Raw genomic sequence first — 10,511 nt, 5'->3', positions numbered from 1 at the left:
ACCTGATTCCAATATTTATTTAAAATATATTCAGATTTTTAAAATTACATAATTGTGTAATTTATCTTAGTGAGCTTTCCTCTAATGAAGCTTTTTACAGTAAATACAGCAGTTATTTTTCTGTTCCAAAGTGCTTGGTTTTTAAGTGAGATAATAGTATGACTTGGTAAAGAAACATGACCACCTCTAGCTGAATTTAGTGAAGTACTTTGTAATTTCCTATGTCTGACTGTGATTCTTATCCTTTCATTTGCGTAGCATTTTAGAAAGGACCTTAATTGTGGAAATGGTAAAGTGACAGCTACAGCACCAGCAGGACTCTCTCGGCAGAAGCTGTGGAGCAAAAGCAGGACGTGCCATTGCCTCACCTCATACCTGAGTCCTCTTCTAGAAGGAGGGTAGGAAGGGATTTTCAATTTCTCAGATGGTCAGAATTTGCTTTTTCTAGGACTGCCAGTAATAGTGAGGGATTTGTGCCACTCACATCTCACTGGGTGTGAGACCAAAATGTATCTGTGTTTCATACATGTTACTACATTGTGGTGATAAAAACCCTCTTGTACTGGGGCGAACTCACCATGGGGATCCAAAGGTGATAAAATCTTTGTAAGAATATTCATCTCCTTAATGCCAGCTGTAGTTATCCAGTGGATTGGGGAATAATTCATAATCATCCCACAAAAAGCAGAACTGCTCTTCGGAAGGACTTGGGGGAGGTGTTTGTTGCAAACTTGGAAGTGCATCAGAGCCTAAGACTCTGAAGAGCACGGTCCTTGGCTTCCATATGTGCATGGGAGGGTGAGTCTTTTATAACCTGAGAGGAAAAGACAAGTGGAAAAAAAGATTTGAATGTGGGGCCATGCCTAAATTAATACCAGTATTCATGTCTGGGAACTTGTTCAAGGACAGTTGTTCAATGCAGAGGTATGTGTGGAGACTGTAATGTCACAACAACTCTCGGCCTTCGAGTAACGGCTGGTCATGAAAGTGAAACCTGCCTGGGTTTGAACTGTGGGTCCTTTGGTGAGCTCATCATCGCTGCTGCTTTTTTTCAAGGGCAGTGAATATTTCTCAGTGACTCCTCTTCCTTCTAAGGGGGAGAATCAAAACAAATTTTTCTACAAGAGGAAGAAAATCTGCCTAAATTTATCTAAATGAATAGCTGACCCTTGAAGCAGTGGAGCATGTCTATCTAGGAATAGTTACACTTCTATTTCAACTTCAGCCATACCTCAGCATGGTCTCTTAGTAAACAGATCATCTACTTTGATACTTTTGTTTCATCACTTACGTACTACATTATGTCTTGAATTGCATACTGTGAGGTTTGCAGAAAACATGGGAGGAAATACACCATCTTGCATTTGTCCTTCCCTTTGTATTGTAGCCTGTTGCCTGCACAGGGATGTGGCAGCAACTGGAAGTTTTGTGTGCAATGGCACGAGTAGAATTGTCAAGGTTTTTTAGACTTTAATCACATTAAAGGTGAAAAAATATTAAATCTGCAACTAAAAATAACTTTTTTTATCCTTTCTGAGATCAGAATTAAGTGTGCCACAGTAGGAATAACAATTATTATATTCCAGTTCACTGTAAAACCTCAGAACTACTAAACAATAACCTGAGGATTTGATGAAAAATCTCTTCTAACAAGAGCAGTAGGCATCTTTTCTTTCCAGTGAAGACCTGCACACATGCAGAGATAACTCATTACCAGCACACAGGATAAATTCAACAAGGGAGCAGATTGCCAAGATAACCTGGCTCTACCTTTACTTTCGCTATATTTCTGCCTTCAAAAATGTGCAGAATGAGTTGTCATGAGGTTTCGGGGCCTTGGTTTTCACATTCAGGCCAGCTTTTTTGCAAAATACACAGCCTATGTTTGACCCCGGCTTTGGGTAGTGCAGGGGAAATAACTGGCTAAAGAGGGAGCTGCAGCTTTCAGTACAGTATTTAGTCTTTAAAAAAGCACTTAAGGGAATGAGAAACATTTTGATGGAAAAATGTAAAGAATTTGGAGCCTTATTGCTTGTGAGTGTGTTAAGGACTTTTGCTAAAACATCTGTCCTTTGAGAGTGCTCTTTCTTCTGGAAAGGGCAACTGCCTCACTTCTGCTGATTGTATTTACAAAGGGTAAAGTGAGGTTTTGCTGCACTCTTAATGGACAGAGGCTAGTGGCAAATCTTGCTCTTTCATAAATCTCGGCATTCCTCGTGGTGTCTGCCGTCAGAATCGATTAGGAGTAAGTGCTTGGACTGCAGAGCGGCGGAAAGGCAGCGTGTCTCCTGCAGTGCCGTGGAGCTGGGCAGAAAGTTCTCCAGCGCTGGTGGCAGGGTGGGACCTGGGTGTCCCCGGGCACTTGGGGAGAGACAGGCCCTGGTCCCTGCACAGGGGACAGCACAGTCAGCGGCTCCGCCTGGCAAAGCCAGGAAGCAGCTGAGCTGGGAAGCACGAGTGAGGGCTGTTAGGGGCCAGAGCTGAGTCATCTATAATATAATCATAAGGAAACACACATTTTTTCCTGAGAGAAAATCAATAGAACTTTGCACTTTTCCTTGTAATATTTCCAGTGTGTGCCATCAGCCATAGTTTGCTCACAGTTATACTGCTATAAATTCACTGCGAGTTAATGGATTTCTACAAAAATGAATGGATTTACAACCGTGTAACAAAGCTGGTGCTAGAGCCATGCACATGTAAAAATACATGGAACAAAAGTAGTTTTATAGCACACAGGTGACCTTCAAAGTGCCAAGACCTAGCAAGTAAAAAGCAAAATTACCTTGTTCCTGGTCTCCTTTACTGGCAAAACTCCCAAGAGAAATAAAGTGTGCAGGCCTGAAAACGTCGCTGTGCATGGCAAGAGGGCCAGAGACCTGCCGAAAGGAAGACAGGTGAGCCAGCAGCTTCCTGCTGAGATGGAGAATGCAGAAGACTCTGAACATGTCATTTTTCATTTCCTGCATAAAACATTTTGGAGCCTAGTCTCACTTAGAATTAGTAAGTAAGTAAATAATGTGCTCCCAAACGTGCGTGTCAAAACTAGGTTGGTTAATGTATGAGCCACCTCTGTTGCATTTGTTACTACACGTTAAATTTCATGCTCAGCCAGAGGCTGGCAAAGTTCATTTATCCATTATACCCAAACTTTGGGCAGTTATTATTCAAACTCCCCTAGTACATCTATTTAATAAGAAGAGAACAGAAAATTGATGGGATCAAAAATGTTAAAGTCTTAATTAATGCTTTTAGCAAAGACTGATTGGAGGGGGGGGGGGGTGGTTGTGAAAATATTAATTTGTACAAGTGAGTGTGCTGCCTGGTTTTGCAGGGAGCAAGGAGAGCTCGCCCAGCCCTGCCAAGGGAGCTCGGCCCCGCAACCTGGGGAGCTGCTGGCCCGTGGGGACACCCTGTGTCACCCCGGGGGCTCTCTGCCACCCTGTAAGGGAAAACAACAAGTGCTACAAGCCATGGGAATGCTAAAATACCAACATGCGCAAATTATTGCTGATTAATAAAGAGAGTGTTTAGATGGTAAAACATTCACTTACAGCAGAGAAAAGATGCTGGATTTTTTCTTCTTCACCGTTTTTGGGCTTTTGTAGTGTTTTTGTCTCCTGGCAGCCTTGTAGTACTGCAGATCACTGAGCTGCGATGCAGGGGGCTGCCAGGCAGTGGGGGGCTTTGCTCTCTGAGGAGATGCCCTGAGGCAGAGCCCAGGGCTGTGTGCATGCGTGGGACAGGTTTGGGGTTTGTTCACACAGGAGCAGTTACAGTTATTCCATAGGAAAATTAATGGGCCCTAAAACAAAGGGAACGAAAGAAAGGCTGGAAAAATCCCAATGAGGCAGGAGGGCGGCTGTGAGGGATTCCTGCATCACCCTGTCCTGCCCCCAGCACAGCAGCAGCGTGGTTCTCTGGGCATGGCCCTGTGGTTTGACAGGGGAAGGGAGGGCTTTTTGTTGTTGTTTTTAGACCGTGTTTCTACAACCCAGCAATCTCCTCTGAGTAAAGATGGATATTATTATACATGGAGCCAGCAGGGGGAAATACGCGGTTCAGATCTGCATCAATGACAGTACAAAATATAGCAGTGAACAAGATGGCTTTTTTAAGGATCCATGCTAATGTCAATGAATGGATTGAAATCTCCTGTTTTTCCTCTGGTGACTGCCAGCGTTTTAATTATAGCAATTATGGACATTCTAAGGAACTTGCAGTTTTATATTAAGAGTCGAATTGAAGAGGGCTGCGCTGTAGAGTTAGTTAATGGATTTCCCTGTTTGTTGCCTATAGATTTGGTTTCCTGTTATTGTTAAAATGTTTCTTAAATCTCATATGGAAAATCATCTGTAGTTTAATACAAATTAAATGACCAAGGTCTTGATAAATAACTCAAAAATGCTTACAGTTCAAGTGAGGACTATACTTTCCTAGTAGGACATTTTTGGGATTTACTCTGGGGAAGATGGGAAGGGGGTTGTTATTTTTTTTTTTCTATTCCATGACCAGATCTGTTTAAAACTTTAATTCATCTCTGTATTAATACCCTTGAAATAGGAAGCAACAGGTAAGACTTTAGGAGTGTTATGCAAGATGAAAAAACACATGACCACATAAAATGGTCTCTTATTTTTGGATATTCTTTGTCATTTTCCTTGAAAAGGTGAAGTCATTGATTTTTTTTTTAACAAACTAGAATAGGAATTCTTCATTACTAAATATTTTTCAGGCTTGTAAGTTGTTCTGAAAATCCAGCAAGTATCATGACTCATTTTGGGTTTCAGGGTGATCCACATAGTATCATCTGGACAGGTATGGATATTTAGGCTGTCAGTCGAAGTCAGCTGTTCTGGCAGAAATTAGTAGGATACTTCTGATTGCCAAGTGCTGTGTTTCTTACAATAGTTTTTAATTTCATTTTTTTAAGAGTGCTTCTGTATTCATAATCTATGGTAAACATGAGATTTAGCTCTGAATTCCCATGGCAGAGCCTCTTTTTAATGTATATGCTATAATTTATTTACTGTTATGGACAGTTGTATTTCAGTGCTTCCAGAGTTGTCAGAGTTGATCCAAGTGACTGATACCTGTCAGTACGTCATTAATCAGCTGTCTTTGCAGTTTTGAAAATGTGTCATCAGCCCCACAGGGGAGCTTCTGCACAGTTAGGATGGGTATGAGGAAGGTCAGGGTCGGGACTTTGACACCCCCCTTGGGTGTTGCCTCACCCTTCCCTCCCAAGATGAGCAACACGGTGCATTGCTGTGACCTAGACAGGAGCAGCTTGGCCAGACTTTAGCGAAGGGTCTGATCACTAAATGGCTGTTTGGGACACATGCCCTCCCGTGGCACTGGGCAGCCCTGGGCTGGAGCACAGTCTGTGCTCTGAGACATGCACTCACAGAATCGGACTTCTGGGACCTCCAGAGCATCACCAACGTGGTGGAGAGGGCTCTTTCTTTCTTCCTGTGCTTTCTGGGATCCCCTCAGAAGGCACTGAAAGCAGGACAGCAGGGGCTGAGCCATGGGCAGTGCAGCTCAGGGTGCCTCTCGCCCAGCGTCCCAGTGCACGGCTCATCCCCACGTGCTCTGCTGCAGCAGGACAGCCACCACCTCTCCCCCAGCTTCGAGCCAGCAAGGACAGCGGAGCACAAGGAAAAGCCATCCTCTGGTTTAAAAGCCTACTTTCTCTAAACTAATCCTGTGTCTCCAACAGGAATTGAAACACCCCACATTGTTACACCGAACATACATTGCTCTGAGCTCTGGACAGCTGCCTTGCTGCGACTCAGCCAAGCAGTGCGTGAGCTTGGGAGCTGCACTTGCTTGGGAACACGGATAAATCTTTGGACAAAGACATGGTGTGCCCATCTAAATCCAAATCAGGCCAAGGAATAACTGTCCTGAATGATGGTCTAGACCAAACCAAGTCTGTCAGTGATACCTGTTACCTTGAGGGGAATGCAGGCACTTGAGAAAGTGCACAAGAGAAGCTAAAGGCAACAAAATCAAATGAGATGATGAAAATGCACAGTTTGATTAAAGAATCAGTTACTTTATGATGTTTACCAGATACACTCACGTTTGTAATTCATTTATGCTAATTCAGTGCAAGACAGTAAAAATACTATCATTCAGTGCTACAAATAATGATAATAGTGTAATCCATTTATAGAGCGCATGGATATAATTTCAACTTTTATAGTACAGTGGTATGAAAGTCTCAAATTAGTTAAATGCACAGCAAGGTGCTAATTGCAATCCTGGTTAAAATGAACCTGTTTATGGGTAAGTTGCTGGTTGAGCTAATGACTTTTTATCCAAGCTAGCTGAGACCCACTGAAGTCAGCAGCCAGACTCCTTATAAAGTGAAATCTTTTCATAATTAATAACACTGGCATTTCAGTCTCCAGAGAAGTAAGCATGTCAAACCTAAAGACCAAAACTGGGTACATACTGGTGCATTGATCCTGTTGTGGCTTTGTTGATGTGGCCACCTTGAAGTTTTTCAGCATGTAGGGAGAGACAGAAGGCAGCTCACCTTGCTGCCGCCAGAACTGGAGGAGCTTAAACACAAGCAAATAGTAGTTAGCAACACACCAGACATCTGTCAAAATCTGAACTGTAACATGATTTAATATCAAGACTGAGTAAATGGAACTAAATCCAGCTTGCTGCAGTGTCAAATGTGAGAAATTGAACTTTCTGCGATATTTTTCAAGAACATTACATTTCTTTATTAACACAAGAGTTAATTATTTTAAGACCAGAGATGTCTTATGCTACTTATGCTACACTAAAGCAAACCGTCTCAAAAGCAAATGCGTGGAGCTTTGCTGGGTTCAGAAAGTGTGTGTCAACCTGGTCGTAAATGTGCATGGAAAAGTCAACCAAGCTTAGGCTCATTTCCCGGGGTGGTTCAAGCCTTGCCACGGCAGGTTTTTGGAGCAGAGCAGCACCAGAGAAAGCACTGCTCGTGTTCAGGGCCATGAAAATGCCATGTGTTCACACAGCGCCTTTCCCTTCGTTCTGTGCTCATCTGTTGCTGCTGGCATTTACAGGGCTTGGGAGAAACATCCAGCCCGTTTGTTGTTTGGAGCTGGGAGTGCTATTGCAAAACGGCAAGGGAGGAGGAGAGGCGGCCTGGGAAGCCACAGGGGCCATTTACTGGGGGACACTGTAAAACTCCCCTGCTGTGGGGTCTCCGGAGCAGGAGACAGAAGCGCTGTACAGCCTGCGCCAGGAACGTGCTCAGTCAGGTCTGTGGTCATGCTGAAACCATTTATTTTTATTTGAGCAGCACTTAACATTCCCAAAACAGCTGGATGGAGCTCAAGGCGACAGGTGAATAAGCAGGAGCAGTGCGATTTGCCGTGGCTCAAAGTTTCACTCTGCTCTAAAACAAGCTTTTCTCAGTGGAGAAAAAGGGGGGGTGTTTTTCTTCTTAATATGCTGAACCAAGTAGCAAAATAAGGTGTTTTCCCAAATAAACTCACTGATAGTGATTTTTGTCATGCATCCCTAGCTAATTGGGGTGCAATGAAGTGCATAATTCAAATGCTATCTAGCCTGAGGGCTTAAAGAAAAGCTTAACACTGCCTGCAAAGCAGAGTGGAGATAGCTGATGTGACAACTGCCTATCAGTAGGCTGCAGGCTTTCAAATGAGCAGGCAACATAGGTGTGCTATCTGATTGCAGCTTAAATTCTGCCCACAGTCGTGCCTGCCTGGTTCAGCGTAGTTACTCGATGGCCAATAAGGCATTAAATAGTCACAATGTACAGCTTATTTCAGGAGAAAATATTTTAACAGCACAGGTGACTATCATGCATGCATTAAGAAAACCAGGACAGAGAGTACCAAATTTAGTTTAGTTACAGTAAAATAATTGTAACAGAGCAATGCTGATCCCAACTACTGAATGGTGACACCTGGCTTTTGCTGCACAGGAGAGATTAATTTTTTCTGGCTGTTTTCCTCCCTCTCTCTCTTTCTATATATTTCATGTATATAGCATATATTTAGTATTCAGATGTTTGATACAAACCCCCAACATTTTAGAGAGAGAGACATGCCCTTCAAGCCCAGCAGCGCAAATTACGGTCTTGTGGAAATAGCAATTGCAAGTGGAAAATAGCCCCTGCTGTGCACCACCTCCGCTTTGTTATACTGTAATATATTTTCATACATATATTTTTCACGTGCCTGGTTCATGTGACCCTGCCAGTATGTAAAAATGGTTGTTGACAGTGTCTTTGGTTTTGTTTTATTATAATGTAATTTATGGAATGCTGGAAGTCTACAAGTTGCTTGTACTTGACTGACATTCCTCTGAGAGTCAAAAAATTGCTATGTATACTTGACTCAGATTAAAATGGGTAGACTGTGTATAGCTGTATCCTGCTTTCAAAGTGCGGGATTGGAAGGCTTCCATTAAATTGTTATTTTCAGTTATTATTAGCTCCTAAATCAGTTAATGTAATTTCTTTTCCATAATGAATGCACAGCATTGTAAGCATAAATGATCTATTTCCACAACCTGTTTAGTGAAATAATTAAAATTATTTACAAGGCTGACCCAATATCTTAGTGGTTTAGTAAATCATGTTGCTGGGTGGGAGGCTCAGCTAGTTTTAAACTCACAGCTCTTGGCAGCACGAGGACCTCGGGGCAGAGCTGCAGCGAGTGCCGTGCTGTGTCCGAAGGTGCGCTCGAAGCTGGCTTGCGGAAACGCCTCCTCCCCTGCTCAGGGAGAACAAGGGCTCCAACTGGTTGGTTTTCATCACCTCTGCTCAAAGCAGCAAAATTTCTTGGTGCTATCAAGCCAGAGCAGAATTTGAGCTGCCACCTGCAGGTAACGTATCTTCACTAGCCACTCAGAACATCCCCGTTTTCTGCCCCCAGAACTGACTCCACATGTCCGTGTAGGCAGCACAAAATGGGGGCGACAGTGGAGCCTGGTATTTTTACATGCAAGACAATGTGGGAAATGACAATTTCTATCCTTTTTTTGTTATTTTAACTCAGAAGAAGAGGACAACTATAAATTCAATCTCTGTTTAAATGCCAGGGTGATGGAAGGGAGCAGTACGATTCAGCAATGTCAAGACAGAGATACACTAAGGCATGCCCCAAAGTCTCTTCAAATCTCTGGACGTCCCTCTGGCAATCTCAAAGGGCCATGGGTAACTCCTTGGGTGGCAGGGAGGGCTTCATGAAGATGATCTCCCTGACACAGGAGCCCCTCCTGTAATGATACAGGCTCTCCTCGCTCCTCCATGTCTCCCACAGCTCTGATGGGCCAACACACAGGGATGATACAGGTAGGACTGACAAAACATCCCTGGGTTTTTTTTCTAGCTCTCCTCCCAGTGCTACGGTAATGCTAGCAGCCCTCGGGGCAGGGGTGGAAGGTCAGGACAGCAGTGCCTGGGAGGAGAGCTAGCAGCCACCCTCGGTAGCAAGAGGGGGAAGAGCAAGCTATTTAAAGTACTACTGTGAAAAGCTGGTAGCAGCCCTCTTTCTCATGAAAAAAATGTGCATTTTGACAGCTGCAGTCTGGAACAAAAGGGGACTGAGGTGAGTTCTATGGGATCAGAGCAATGGCTGCAAAGCCAGGAGTGTGCAGCTGGGGCCAGTCCTCAGGGGGATTGTGCCCTGGCAGGGCCTTGCCCTGGCCAGCCCTGCAGCAAGGACATCCCCTGGCCTGGGGAGGGGGGGGGGGGGGGGGAATGTCCTATAAAAACTTAAAAATTTGAAGACAGTTGTTGGATGCACTTTGCAGCAGATGTCCTTATCTTCTTTCCCTGACCCTAACCCCACCATCTTTTCTATTTTGCTTTAAATGGACCTGTAATTTCACAATGTGAATTCAGCTGGAACTATTCTTTTTGTTAAATAAACTTTACCCTTTCGCTGACTGCTCCAGGCTCTGAAAAGAAATACTTCCTGCTTGTGACTGTTCCAAATTGTAGGTCTAAAATTCAAAAAGAAGTGTTGGTAAATGGGCTGTAATCACGCTGAAGGGCAAGTGAGTATTCCTCCTCTAAGGCAGAATAAAAGAAAGGAAAATTTGCTTTGCCTTCTGCTGCCTCAATGCTGATAACTTTACAGATCAGAGGGGTTTTTTTAGAAAGAAGCCTGCAGCGTGTGTTTCAGAGCTGAAATACCTATAGTCATGCCCTTAACACCACACTTAGAAGTGTAAATCAGGGTCTCATTTCTACAAGCATCGTGCACAGAGCAGAGCCCTGTGCTGCCAGCAGCAGAGGGCCTGTGCGGTGCCACACGCCCCCAGCAAGCCCCGGCAACTATGGATTCACCACGGGCCAGAGCACGCAACGTTAATGGTGCAGCCACCCTCTATCGCAGGCAGCGGTGCGCATGAGAGCTCAATGGCTGAGATGAATAATATCATTGAAACTGGGCACAAGGGTCAAAAATTACCTCAGAGGGGGACCATACCACACAAACACACACTGCCTGCGTGCACAGCAGGGTCACAGT

The 10,511-nt window shown here is 44.0% G+C and overlaps 1 long non-coding RNA gene across 2 annotated transcripts in view; it reads right to left on the bottom strand.

Annotated features, from left to right (window-relative positions):
• LOC141929768 (uncharacterized) overlaps positions 1-10,511 on the bottom strand; it is a 59,098-nt gene that overhangs the window by 16,279 nt on the left and 32,308 nt on the right. For both annotated transcript variants that reach the window (XR_012625097.1, XR_012625096.1), the window contains 3 exons: positions 6,464-6,572; positions 2,786-2,879; positions 578-1,090 (listed from right to left, as the gene is read on the bottom strand). This is a non-coding gene — a long non-coding RNA (uncharacterized LOC141929768). The remainder of the gene's footprint in view (positions 1-577; positions 1,091-2,785; positions 2,880-6,463; positions 6,573-10,511) is intronic.

The sequence above is a fragment of the Strix aluco genome, chromosome 14 (assembly GCF_031877795.1).
Source record: "Strix aluco isolate bStrAlu1 chromosome 14, bStrAlu1.hap1, whole genome shotgun sequence".
Classification (NCBI taxonomy): domain Eukaryota; kingdom Metazoa; phylum Chordata; class Aves; order Strigiformes; family Strigidae; genus Strix; species Strix aluco.
This window is presented reverse-complemented; position numbering and strand designations above follow the sequence as displayed.